Source organism: Mus musculus, chromosome 5 (genome assembly GCF_000001635.26).
Source record: "Mus musculus strain C57BL/6J chromosome 5, GRCm38.p6 C57BL/6J".
NCBI classification, from domain to species: domain Eukaryota; kingdom Metazoa; phylum Chordata; class Mammalia; order Rodentia; family Muridae; genus Mus; species Mus musculus.
The window spans coordinates 64,377,240-64,391,195 of record NC_000071.6 but is presented as its reverse complement, the minus strand read 5'-3'; the positions used below and the strand labels follow the sequence as shown (position 1 = coordinate 64,391,195).

The 13,956-nt window shown below is 47.3% G+C and overlaps 1 long non-coding RNA gene across 4 annotated transcripts; it reads right to left on the bottom strand.

Annotated features, from left to right (window-relative positions):
* Nucleotides 1-1,320: 1,320 nt before the first annotated feature.
* Nucleotides 1,321-13,243, bottom strand: Gm43837. Of its 4 annotated transcripts, none has more exons than XR_003955925.1 (3): nt 13,161-13,243; nt 7,552-7,669; nt 1,321-1,467 (listed from the first exon to the last, which is right to left on the bottom strand). It is a non-coding gene; the product is annotated as a predicted gene 43837 (long non-coding RNA). The 4 variants fall into 4 exon arrangements; XR_003955924.1 differs by lacking the exon at nt 1,321-1,467 and adding an exon at nt 4,467-5,467; XR_003955926.1 differs by lacking the exons at nt 1,321-1,467; nt 13,161-13,243 and adding exons at nt 4,467-5,467; nt 10,626-10,644.
* Between the last annotated feature and the right edge of the window lie 713 nt (nt 13,244-13,956).

Below are 13,956 nucleotides of genomic sequence, written 5' to 3'. Positions count from 1 at the left end.
GCATGCTCAAAAGTCAGACCCACCATAGGGCTTGTTAAAATTCTGATGGCAGTACTCCACCCACAGGTAGGACCCTGGGGCCTGTATCTCTAACAAGTTCCCAAGAGATGTTGATGCTGCTGGCCCTGGACCACACTCCGCATCTCCAGGGATTACTTTGTGGTGCAGCATTAGCCCCAGCAATGCCATTTTCACAAAGCACCATTTAAAACATGATTCCAGGATAACATATTATGTAAGACCCCAGAAGCACAAATCAGCATGTGAGGTCAAGAGGTAGAGGAGAGTGAAGAGCGTGAAGCCAGGTAAGCCCTAGCCAAACACTGAGAAGAGAGCTCTGGACGTCCTGTGCCTCCCATAAGGAGCGCACATCAAGGGATCGTGGAAAAAGTCTTGTTTATAGTCAGGCTTTCTTTCTCATTCCTGAGGCGACCACAGCTGACCTGGGCAAAACAGGCCTGCCCTGCCCAGACCTGCCCAAGGTGTTCCCTCATTCCTTGGAGGTGAAGATGGTACGGGCGGGGGGGCGGGGGGGAGTTGTGGGAAGGGGTATGGGGGACATGGTCTGGGGATACTGTCTGTCTCAGCCTGCCAGCCCAAGTGGACTCTGAAATTCCAATCTGAGTAGCTGAGAAGACAGAAAATGTTCTGACCCTTTCTGCAATCACAATTTCTTAGAAACATCAACATCAGAAGGTAAAACCTGAGTAGATTAACCACTCAACTTCTTCCCAAATTCTTTTGCCCGTTCCATTCCTTCTGAATGGAAATTTCTTTCTTGTGGCTATTCCTAGTCTCCCTTCCACAGTCAGCTATGGCTCCTGTCTGGGCGGTGGTCTCAGGCACTTCTCCCTCTTTGGCTTCCACACTTGCAGCATCCTTAAACCTTCAGCCAATCAGCATCTCCTTTGCAGGCTCCTTTGCCTCCTCCCTTTGTTCTTTCTGAATGATCATTTTCTTTTCTGTGACATCGACAACAAGAACTGAAGAAACAGAAGGAAAGGTAGCTGTAAGCAGAGGGAGGCTGGAAAGGGATTTTCTCTCAGAGAGAGAAGAAAGAAAGAGTGTAGAGATGCCTAGCAGCCCCCTGGAGGTTTTGAGGAAAGAGAACCCAGGCAGGTTCTGGAAGCAACAGAAAGAAACAGGGTGGAGATTGTAGCAGGGGTGGCTCTGTGGTGTGGTTACAGAGTGTGAAAAATGCAGTAAAGGGGATACAGCAATTCTGAAACCTCCCCTGGTGCCAGGGACCCTTATGCTTTAACTGCATCACCACTGTGGGACTAGGTGGCCTGGGCTCAGCCTTCATTGGCTCACCTCCGCACGATCCTTCCATCTTTGACCTTGCCCTTTCCAGTGTCTGGCACAGTGCCTAGGCTGTGGTAGTTGCTCAGAAAGGGCTCCCTTCTTTCCTCTCTCCAGCTCCGGGGCATCCTTCATGTTGACATGGGGACAGAATTGGAGTTGAGGCTGATAGGACAATAGGAGATGAGGAGGGAGGGTAAATAATGCATAGCACTGAACCCTCCCCCCCCCCCCACACCCTGGACCAAATACCAGCCTCACAATGCTGATCTTGGCAGGGGGCCCACCATCTACCAGACCCCCCCACCCCCGCAGGCCTCTGGGGTATGGCTAATTAAAGACACGCTTACTCATTTCATTCCCAAGTCACTATTTAAGGAAATAGAACCATGCCATTCCTCTAAGGCCTCTGACCTTAGATACTAGAGGCAAACAATGCCGGGGCTTGTCCAAGTGGCCATAAATGCAGAGCTGTTCAAAGAGCAATTGAGGGCCAGAAAGGGAGGACAGCACAGGCCACACAGCTGGGCCAGCTGCTGGATGGTCCCCTCCTTCCATTCTCCCCACTCTCTCCTCTTCCCCATCCCCTGCAGAAGCTAGTGGCAACCCTCCCACCCTGACACCCCCTCCCTACCACCTCCTCACAGTTAGCTCCTGGTTTTCTGAGCTCATTCAGACTCCTAGCTGACTCAGAGAAGCCTTAGTGATCTCCATGGATTTCAAGCAGGAGCAACTTGCAGCCTCTGGGATTTTTCAGGGTTTTTTGAGACTAAAGAAAAACATGGCTTTTGTATCTGTGTGTCGTGTATGTGCACATGTATGTTCATGTGTACATGTCTATCTATGCATGTAGGCAGAAGTCAGATAAGGACACCTGGGATCTTGTCCCATTACTCTCCTTTTTATTCCTCCTAGACAGGGTCTCTGAACCTGTGTCTGGACTGATGTATTGAGGATTGGTTCTAATGCTTTGATTTAATCAGGAATCTGTGTGTCCAAATGCTGAAGGACCTTGTCCCCAATTGGTTTTTGATTGATCAATAAAGATGCTAGCAGTCAATGGTTGGGCAAAAGGAGATGGACCGGGACACTTAGATTTGCGAGGGCTTGGGATAGAGAAGTGGAGACAGAGGATTGCCTGAGATGGCTTGAGATGAGTTGAGAGATGGCTCAGATTTAGAGCTGTGGCAGAGAGAGCCTCTGAGCAGTGTAAGAATTCTGGTAAGTGGCCACTGCCCACTTCCCTATTGGGCCTGGGGTAGCAGGCAAAGGCTTAGCACTGCCTAACCTTTGAGCTAATCACAGCATTTCAAAAACAAGCTAGTGTGTGTGTATCTTTCATTCGCCAATGAAAGAGTCCCTTGGTGGGTGACTGGAAGTGTGTGACCGGCCGGGAGCACAAAGTGGAATGGTATGTCTCTGCTTCTCCACCAGCCCCCTTCTCAGCATTGGGGTTAGAGGTGCACATAGAGCCATGCCTGGCTTTTTATGTGCATCATGGGATCCAATTCTGGTCTTTTAACGCTCTTGCTTATGGAGTCATGTGTTCAGTCCCCAAACACAAACTTTAATCAACACACTCTTGGCTGGGATCTGCCTATGTCAGATGTGGTATTGAGAAGGGAAGGGCAGAGAATGCAAAGCTTTCGATAGACTGTAGTGATCACTCAATAAAGGGCCTCCAGAGACTGCTCTCTGCTTCCTGCAGATGGAGCCTCTTGAGAACTTCCTCTGACAGCCATGAGCTCTGCAACTCCCTCCCTGCTGTGATGAGCTGAAACCTCTGAACCCGAGAACCAACATAAACTCTCCTCCACCATCTCTCTCCTCCACCATCTCTCTCCTCCACCATCTCTCTCCTCTACCATTTCTGTTGGAGATAGTGGTCAGAGTGATATTCAAGTAACAAACACAGAAAACAGATAGCAGAGAAGTAGGGTGACTTCTATGAACACCCCAAAGTCATCCTGCTTAGACTTTGGCAGATGATTTGTGGAAGGAATTTGGAAGTTTGGGGCAGTGGACTGGAGAAGCCCTGACATGCTGTGAATGTAATGGATGATTCTGGTCCAAATGTAGAAGACCCAGAATGCTGACAGAAACACGGATGGCAAAGGACAGGCTCAGAGGCTCCAGACAAGGACAGGGATTGTATAGGGAATTAGATCTCAAGTCATTTCTATTATATCTCCAGAAGGAATTTGTCTGTATTCTTTAAGGTCTTTAAATTTTGAAGTGAAGCTGGGTTTTTCTGTTGTTTTGTTTCCAAGGCAGGGTTTGTCTGTGTAGCCCCCACTGTTCTGGAACTCACTTTGCAGGTCAGGTTGGCCTCGAACTCAGAGATCTGCCTGCCTCTGCCTCCTGAGTGCTGGGACTAAAGGTGTGCACCACCAATCCAGCTTTGAAGCTGGTTTTTAAAAGAGTGAGCCAATTTATTTGGTTGAAAAAATTCCAAGTCTTCACAGCATTCAGGCTGGTACAGGGCCATTTTTGGCTGCTTTTAGTCAGGAAACTCCGAGCAGGAAAATTTGGGAAAACATGCAGTTTGAGAGAGAAAAACAAAAAACACAAAACACAAACTTACCTAAAGTTGGAGGTAAAACCAGTATAGACAAAGCAGCTAATCTGTTAAACAGATTAGCATCCTTCAAGAAGCTGCTTGCAGCACTAGGAAATGGGAGTGGAAGTGAGACCCCGCCCTGCTCTACGGTGTGAAAGTACAGACTCATTGAAAGAATTTCCTTTGTAAGAGAGAATGAAAAACATGCCTTCCTAAACAGGGTCTTCCAGAACTGATACACATGTACACACAGAGACTGTAACAATACAAACAAGACCTGCATAGTTACAAATCAGACAAGAGCCCAGGATGGAGAAAGGGAAGTGGAGGAGTCCACTCCTGACCAATCCTAACCATCAAACTAGTTGCAAACAAAACTCCTGGGAACGGGAAAATCCGTGTTCTTCAATGGAGAGATGCACAGATGTATCAACCTCACTCCAGGGTAGACTCCATGCCCAGGAGTAGTCGACTAACACAAAGTAGACTCTGTGCTTGATTGTATGTGAGTTGCATTATTTTATTTGGTATTTTTTTCTTACTGGTTTTCCTTTCTTTTCCTGTCTTTTCTTTTCTTTTTTGGTTTGTTTGTCTGTTTTGATTTTCTCTTTCATTTTTCTTTTTCTTATGAGAGAAAAGACGTGAAGCTGTGTAGAGTAGGGAGATGGGGAGGAGATGGGAGAAGTTGGGGGAAAGGAAAATGTATGATCGAAATGTATGGATAAAAACAATTTTAAAGAAAGTTTTAAAGCCCTCCTAGAAAAGCACTGACTAGAAGTATTTTCTTTGGTACAACAAAGTGGGCTCTCAGAAGCTGCGTATGCCTAGGGGCTATGTGTGTCTGACACTGTACAAGTGTGTGTGCACTCAGGGCTGCGTGTGCCTGATGCTGCCTGAGAAACTACAGGATTTAATGGTCATCATGCCAGGTTTCAGTCTTGCTTTGATCCTATCTTTTTTTGCTGCCCTCTTGTTTCTTTTAGAATGGCAGCATTCAGCCTATGTCCTCTTATACGCCATTTCAGTTTTGATTGAATGGCTCACAGCCCGGAGTTTTCTCTTGGGCCTCAGAAGAGACACTGGACTCTGGAACAACGTTGAGACTATTAAGACTACAGGAATTCTTAAAATTAGACACGATGCAGCTCTAGTCACGAGATGCCCACGAGCCTTTGGGTCCAGTGGTAGAATATTGCGGCTTGACTCTGAAGTGCCCCCACAGGCTCAGGCTTTGAGAGCTCATTCCCCATGTGGTGGTTCTATCCTGGGAGGCTGTGGAATGGGAAGTGGAGCTTTGCTAGCGGAAGGAGGTCATTTAAGTCAGACCTCAGAAGATAGCCCAGCCTCTAGCCCTGGCCCACTGTGACGTGAAGGGTCTTCCATCACATGCTCCGGCTGCGGTGGGCTCTCACATGTCTGCCCCACTCTGAAACCAGGAGTCGAAATAAACTTTCCTTCTTAGGCTGTTTCTGTCAGATCCTTTGGTTGAATACGAAAGCAGCCGATACAGAGAGGAAATCAGATACTAGTGCATCCGAGAGCACGATGCCATCCCAGGTAGGACAATCCATTGGCGCAGTACGTTTCATGGGCTGGGGTTCCAGACTGAGTATTAGAAAAAGCAACTTGAGCATGCGCATTAGCTCTTCTCTGCTTCCCGACTTGAGGTACCTAGCTAGCTGCCTTACTTTTCTCCCACCACACCTCCCCACCGTGATGGTCCACACCTTCAAACTGAGAGCGGAAATAAACCCTTCCTTCCCTAAACTGTAGATGTTCTTACAGTAACGAGATGAGCAATGAACAGGCCATTTAAGATTAGAAAACATTGCCGGGCGGTGGTGGCGCACGCCTTTAATCCCAGCACTTGGGAGGCAGAGGCAGGCGGATTTCTGAGTTCCAGGACAGCCAGGGCTACACAGAGAAACCCTGTCTCGAAAAAACCAAACCAAAAAAAAAAAAAAAATAGAAAACATCTTTCAATGCTTCAGTGTCCCCAAGCAACTGTGGTGATTTTTTATTTTATTTTTTATTACTTTACTTTGGTTTATTTCCATTTAAATAATAAAAAAAATCTGTCTGTACTAAGTGAATTCTCATCCTTCTGACTGAATTGGTAAACCTCAGTGACACTGTGGGTGAGCTAGGACTGACAAGATGGCTGAGGAGGTGAAGACACCGGTCACCAGGTCTAACAGGCTGGGTTCTGTAAATCCGCAGGGAACAAAGAAGGAACCAACTCACTTGGGCTGCCCTCTGACCTCCACCCTGAGCCTTGGTGCACTGTTTGAAACTGATTTGTAACAGAATATCTACTAAAAAAGTTTAAGGTTACTAAGTAACTATAAAACTAATTTTCATTGAGCTAATCTGACAAAATGGCTTTAGACCAAGAGTAGGGCTTGTTCCCTAATTGAGTAATTAAAACTGATTCCTTCTAAAACAGAAGACCCTCTGGAAATGGAGGAAGTGTTTTAGGCTGAAGCGAACTGGTAGGAACTGAGAGGATCCCCAAACATGCATAGTGGAAACTCATTCAGGGTTCTCCGGCTGACTTCAGGCAGGGAGAGTGCTCCAAATCCCTTCCAAATGTGGGTCTGATTTCCCTGGAACTGGAAAATCGCCTTTAACATCAAACTGATCCCTTTGCTCCACAGTCTCCCGTTGAAAAGGGAGACCATTCCGACCAACCAGCTTTTCCCAGCCCCACCCCAGCTCCCACAAAGGAACTTAGTGCCGAATCTAGCACAGACCTCCTCTCCAGGGAATCCCAGAGGCTTGTGGGGTGCAAGAGTATAGATTCCAATCTCTGTCATGGCTTCATGGACCTCACCCACAGCACTTACAAAGTCATATGTATGTGCTATGCTCAACTTAAGTGGGATCTGTCCATATTTTCACCAAAAGGGCATCGATTCAGATTTCCCAAGACCCTCGCAATCTCTAAGAAACTTCAGTTGTCCATGGTGTTTTCCATTGGCACATCCTATCTGTACTGGCTAATTTTGTGTCAACTTGACACAGCTGGAGTTATCACAGAGAAAGGAGCTTCAGTTGAGGAAATGCCTCCATGAGATCCAGCTGTGGGGCATTTTCTCAATTAGTGATCAAGGGGGAAGGGCCCCTTGTGGGTGAGACCATCTCTGGGCTGGTAGTCTTGGTTCTATAAGAGAGCAGGCTGAGCAAGCCAGGGGAAGCAAGTCAGTAAGGGACATCCCTCCATGGCTTCTGCATCAGCTCCTGCTTCCTGACCTGCTTGAGTTCCAGTCCTGACTTCCTTGGTGATGAACAGCAATGTGGAAGTGTAAGCCGAATAAACACTTTCCTCCCCAACTTGCTTCTTGGACATGATGTTTGTGCAGGAATAGAAACCCTGACTAAGACACTATCAGCAGACGATTAACTAATTGATTTGGAAGTCAAAATTAAGTTTATACTGATTCTTGGCTGAAGGAACCCTGGTAATGTTTCCTGGCACCTGAGTTTACTTATCTGTAAAATGGGTTCATTCCCCTCTCCAGGTGGTTTCAAAGGATAAATGAGGCAGTATAGATACGGTACTTATTAAGGTACTTCTCAGAGCCAGGCCTGGTGGCTTGTGCCTGTAATTCTAACACTCCCAAGTCATCCTGGCTACACAATGAGTTGCTGGCAAAGCTTGAACACTATACAATGTAAGTATAGCATACCTCAAAACAAAGCAGCGACAAATTCCAATGGTTGACAGGAGGTGTAAAGCAATGTTTATGAACAGCAGCTGTTGTTCTTCCGGCCGCTGCTGTTGAAGAAGAGGTCACAGGGACCCATCTAGGAGGGTTTCAGAAAAGAGGACACAAACTGGTTAATGGGAAGGCCCTGCTACAGATCCCTGTCATTGGATACTTCCCACAACAATGTGTAGCTTAAGTAGGATCAGTCACCTGGTGGTCAGATGTTTCCAAGTTCCTGGGGGTGAGACCGTGCTCTGCTGGGGAGCCCAGGAACGCAGCCTGATTTCCTGGTTCAAAAATCACACCTGTGAAATTCTATCCAGGTGGGAAATTCTTCTGCCCTGAGACTCCTGAAGCCATGGTTCATTATCAAGATATTTTTCCAGGTCACTCTGAGGTCACCTCCTTAACTAATACCACAGTCTGGGAGGATAGCCACCCAGGTCAGCTTCAAGGGCTTTTGCCTAAAATTCCACAGTAACACCTCTTTCATTGACCGTTTACTATGTACCGGTTACAACACATATGGCGATATGGGCATCTATTTAAGACTCTCCAGGGTCTAGCTACAAAAATCTCTAGCAAAAGACCAGAAACTCAGGCGTGGCAACTAACCCAGTCAATCATCTGAGAATACAGCCAGCAGGCAAAAGACCCAATATTCCAGGTCTTTCTGACTCTGGTGCCTGTTACCATCAGGCTAGATGCCACTGTTAATGCAATATTCCTCTCCCCTGTCACCTGTGTTTACACTTGTCAGGGAAGCAAACAGGGTTTAAGAATCTCATTTTTCTCCCCCGCTGAGGACACAACACAGCCTGTGGTCACGAGTCAGGTCCTTCATGGCTCTACATTCTCCAGAATATTCTCCAGCCTTTCTCAGATCACGTCATATCTGCTCAGGACACAATATAATAGCCCATATTTCCATTTCTCTAGTTTGGCTAAGTGGCCACGTTTCTGAAACACCTGGTTGGAGCAAGAGTGCCACCTGCTGGAATATCTGGGTCACTGCCAACACTAATTCCTCCAGGCAGAGAGGGCAGGCCAGCAGGATGGGTTTCAGGAAAGCGGTGTGAAGCCCTTACTTCCTGGACACGTTCCTGGACAGCTCCAAGAACTCACTCAGCAATGTACAGGTCCAGATTTCACGGAAATTACCAGGGATTGCTCAAATACAGGTCTGAGAGTTTGAGTGTGTTCCTTGGGTTCAAAGCCCAGGCCTGGGATCAGGAAGATAGAATGCAGAACCATGGTAGTATAGGGTTGTAGTCTTATCTTTCTGTAACAATTTAAAATGTTGCTTGTCAGAATCTTTTGGTATTCACTTTGATGTTTTCAAAATAGGGCTTCGCTTATTTACAGACTTTTTGGAGGCACCCCTTTTTTCTTTTTCTTTTTTCTTTTCTTTTTTTTTTCTTTTTTTATTTTTTTGTGCTCATATTAACACCTCTCCTCCCCATCTTGTGCTTGCCGGATAAAGTCATCCCTGTTCCCCATCAGGCTAAGGCCAAACAGGGGGCTGCCAACCTGGACTGGATGAACAGCTAGCGGCGGGGTTGTCTGGGAAATGTTGAGATTTTATGAAGCAAGTATGTATATTTTCCGCGGTGATGGTTTATCATGCCCTGACTAGTCTCCAGGAAAGCCATGACTTTGTAAGGAGTAGTCTTTACAAAAATCTTCAGGCTTTATCAAGCAAACGGAAGATAGCAGTGGCTATAGCTGTAGAAACAGCATGGTCGCCCTGACAGAGACCCAGGCATTTGCCAGTGTGCATTGTTTTTGGACGCAGGTTGGTTAGGGGAGTGCCTCTCCCAGATAAACAGATTCTCAGCAGCGTGAGCCACTTCCTTCTTTGTCCCTGGCTTGCTGCTGCTTCCAGTCATCTCAGCCCTGTCACGGTTCTCAAGTGCAGTTCTTGGAAAGCTGCAGCCTCCCCTCTGGAATACCCGCTCATCCACCGAGGGCCTTGCATTCTCCTGCAAGATCATTTCTGTGCCAGCCTCACTGTTTCCTGGAAGCCCTGAGCATTTCACAAACACTCCTGGTAGCAAACATCCCCCCCCCCCCCCCCCGCCCAAATTGCATTCCTATTTATCTATCTTCCTCACAATATGGGGGAAGACTTGGGAGAGCAGGCTACTAACTGTTACTCATTTTGGAATCCGTAGCACTTAGCACAGATATTGAAATGTCTCAATGAACGAGTAATTAAATTTTGATTGAGGAAACAATCACTTATAATATTTTTCCCTAAAAACATTCCTTGGCTCTTTCGGCAATATATGAGCCTTGGTAGGGTCGATTGAAAGACAGATTTCACCACCATTCTTAACATTTCTTGGAGGTGTGAGTCTCTCTGACAGTCACAGTATGTGGGTGGGGCTCAGCCCAGCTTGGCCTCTGGAGAAGTAACTGACATCCAGACCACTTTCTGAGCATGCGCAGTGCCCACTTAGCAGTAAATGGCTCCAGGCAAGCCATGGGTTTTGCTGCTTTTTGTAATTCCTCATTTGCCTCCACCCATGCTCAGAGCAAGCGAGAGAGGAGAGAGAGAGAGAGAGAGAGAGAGAGAGAGAGAGAGAGAGAGAGAGAGAGAGAGAGAGAGAGAGAGCCAATAGGGGAATTCACAGGAGAGAGTGGCCATTGGCTGAAGCCAGCTGTCGCCTGGGAACCCCACAGCTTTATTGTCAAAGACCCAAACAGGAAATTGGTTGACCCAACTCACTTCCGCATCAGGATATAGAGAGCTGGATTTCGTGAGTCGGACCCGCTAGCTTTACTCTGTTTCCTTTTGCTAGAACAAAATTCATAAGAAATCGATAAGATCTCGGGGTGACAGCTCCAACCTTTGCTTCTCCCACACACTTCAGAGGAAAGCAAGCTTGAGGCAGGAGGCTAACCCAGCTGGTTTGCTCCCACCATGAGTTCAAGGCTGCAGGGGAAACACAGGGCTGAGCCCCATAGGGCTGTGGTTGTCACTGAGTGATCACCCACTTGCCCCAAACAACAGAACATGTTCCTGTGTTTGGCAGAATGGAATTCCTTACTCTGCCTTTAGGTCCTCCTGGTGTAGCTGAGCCTGTACAGTTTCCTCACACTGGATTTTCTTGTCCCAAAGCCACTGAGTCACGGGCAGCCATTCACACCACTTCTCAAAGATGCGGGTCAGCTTCCAGATGTGGAATCAGAGGACTCCAGCTGTGGGTAGCAGGGATAGTTAAACACGCCAGGGCCACATCGATCCTGAACATCCCTAGACTTCTTTCTTGTCCATTTTCTCTAAAGTATAAGAAGAACATTGGCTTGCATAGCATTTACATTGTATTGAGTGTAATGATAACTTTAAAATATGTATTTATGCATGTAAGATGCTACTTAAAGCATTCAGGAAATGTGCACAGGTTATTTTTTAAATATACCTTATTTCATTTATTTGTTTGCTTGTTTGTTATTCATTTACTTATTTGGGACTCGGGGGGACGACAGGGTCACAATGTTGTCTTACAACTCCTAGGCTCAAGGGTCTCTCCTGCCCAAGCCTTTCTAGTGGTGGGACTCGAGGCAGAAGCCACCACTGAGGGTGTGAAGGGACTGCAGATGTGACATGTAGATCTGGAGTGGGCCCTGTTTCCAGGAGATCAACCTACAGGAGACTTGGTGTCTATCTGCGGTTCAGTGAGCAGAGGGTCTCTCTCCTGACCCTCTCCTGACTCCTCCTCCTCTGGATTGCAGGCCTTTCCTCTGAAGACCCCAAAAACCCACAGAGAAGGAAAGGAGGTAAGAGCCGAATTCAGAGGCAGGCAAAGGGAGCTTACGTTGTCACTCTTCCTTGGATGCACATGCACTTCCAGGCGCTCCAGCTATAAATGGGCCACCCACCCATCCCTGAGCTGTGGATCTCTGGCCTGTGCTGGTCTTACTTGTGGCTCCCTGTCTTAGGTCTCTTTCTGTTCTCTTTCCAGTTGGTAAAGTGGGTGGGTATGGATTGATGGAAGTCTCAAACCCCAAGGACAAGAATATCAAGCACTTCCAAATTGTTCTTCAGCCAGGCCCCTTATGTTACATCCAATGATTACCATAGCCTTTGGTAAGTGCCAGCTGAGGATTCTTGGATGGCAAAGCTTCTCAGTGCTGGAGTCTGGATTTCTGCGATTGTGGGGCAGAGTTCTGACTTATAAAGCTGTACTCTTCCTCGTCATGCAGGGACCCTGGTGTTTCAGAAAATGGCCTAGGAAGCGATCATTGCCTGAGCCTATTAACAAGGACACCTAAGTCAGGCCAAGGCCAGCTCGGGCATGCGTGTCAAGGGAAGTGGGGCTGGGGGTTGGGGGTGGAGAGGTTTACACAGGCAGGTCAGGGTTGTTGGGACCACTCTTTATTCTGCTGACTTCATTCAGTTCCAGTGTTACAAAACTCGCTCTTTATATGGTGCCTGTTACAGGAACTGGTCAGATAGGGCGTGGACAAGTTGGGGGTCATTCCGAGGCCATGGAGACTCCCCTACGTCAGCACTTTAAGACTCGGTCCCATTTCCTCCTTTAACATATGCCTGAGCTTGAAGCCCGTCCTTTCACCCCGTGCTTCCGTCTTCTTTTTAAAACTCTAAGGGACAAGAGAAGTTTCTTGTCCCACTTCCTCCCGTCTCTCCTCTCCCCCAACCCCCACCCTCAGCCCCTGTTTCTGAATCAGCCAGTGCTCCAGCTCTGGGTGGGTAAATGTTTTCCCAAGAACTCTCCAGAAGCCCCAGGTTTTGCTTCTAAGTCAGTTCGGCGATGGTACATCTGGATATCCTTTCTCAGTGAAACACCACTCAGTGTTTAAGGAAAGGAAATGATGAAATATTCAGGAGAGCTGATCCGAATACAAAGGAATCCAAGAGCACTGGGCAGCATGCTGTCTAAACACACTTTGTTTCTTCAGAAAGAAAAAGCAAACCATCAGGGGAAAAAAAATACGTTTTACAAAATGGCTTATATTGGGAGAGAGCTGGAGATTTTTAAGAAACCTGAAATGTAAGAGGGTTAGCCCAGACTTCGTTATTAATATCTTGGAACCAGCTGGAGAGTGAAATTAGGCTGTAAAATCGTTGCACCATTTGCTGGGCCAAGCTGGAAATAACACGTTTCTCACATAGTTCTACAGGAGACAAATACCACACTGGGGCACAGGAGAGGCAGTGTGGTCTCACTGTCTTTGTTTTCTCATTTGCTGGGGGTAATAATTCCTTTCACCAAGCTCACAGATTGAAGGGTCAGAATGGAGAGGTGAAGGCAGGGTCTTGGTGTCAGGCTGCTGGCTCTGTCCCCCAGTGATGGCGGGCTCGAACGCTCACCTCTCTGTGCCCTCATTCCCTCATCTAGAAAATGAGAGTCGTACCCGTGATGGCAACTGGTCTGCTTAGCATCCAGGTGGAGCCTGAACACTCTCAGTAATGCCAGCCATAGTTAGGTGATGTCCTTCTGGCAGTGGCTGCCACCAGGTCCTCTGCAGCCCTCTTCAACACTGACAACCCCTTCGGTAGAGTGACAGAGGAAAAAGCAAAAATACAAATAAGTGAAAGGAAGATGTCACCATCAACTTACAGAAACAAGCAGGCACACAGGAGGGGGTGGCAATTGCATGCCCACGAACCAGACAGCTTGGCTAATGGCAATCTCCAGAAACACAAATCACCCAACTACACCCTCCCTCTCCCCCCCTAGAGAAAGGAAGTCCTGAGAGAGCTAGCTACCACAAGAAACCGAGTCAACAGATTGAAACCTCTCTGTGACGAAATCTCAGGACCAGGTAGCCTCGTTTGTATGTTCTCCGGGACAATTGAAGAATGAACGCCTGTTCTCCTCTAAGTCTCCCAAGCGAGGCAATGATCTGAACACTTCCAGATCTACTCTGTGAGGTCAGCATTACCCAGAGGCAGAAAAACAAAACAAAGAAACAAACAAAATAGTTTCTGACTCCTTTTAGAACTGTGCCCTCTCTCTAACCTAATACCTTTCATAGACTCTATCTCCAAATTCTGTTTCTCCTCAGCTTTGATCCCCCACCTCACAAGTTACCTAACTTGCTCATTCACCTCCTGTCTTCTCCATTAGCACCCACATTCCATCAGAGTAGGGTGTCTGTTGTCGGTTTGAGTGTCTCTTGATAAAGTCTCCCTGTCTGGCATGTCATCTGTCACGTAAGAGATGCTCAAGAAAACTTTACTGACCAAGCGAGCACGTCGTCTAATCATTCATGGCTTGGGAGACTAGCACACCAACAAGGAAGGACAGAGATGGCTGCCAGGAGAGGGTGAACTTCCAAAGGCAGAGAGATAGGTAAGCAAGAGAGAGCCCTGTCAGAAGAATACAGAAATGAGCAAGGGTGCCCACTGTCTCC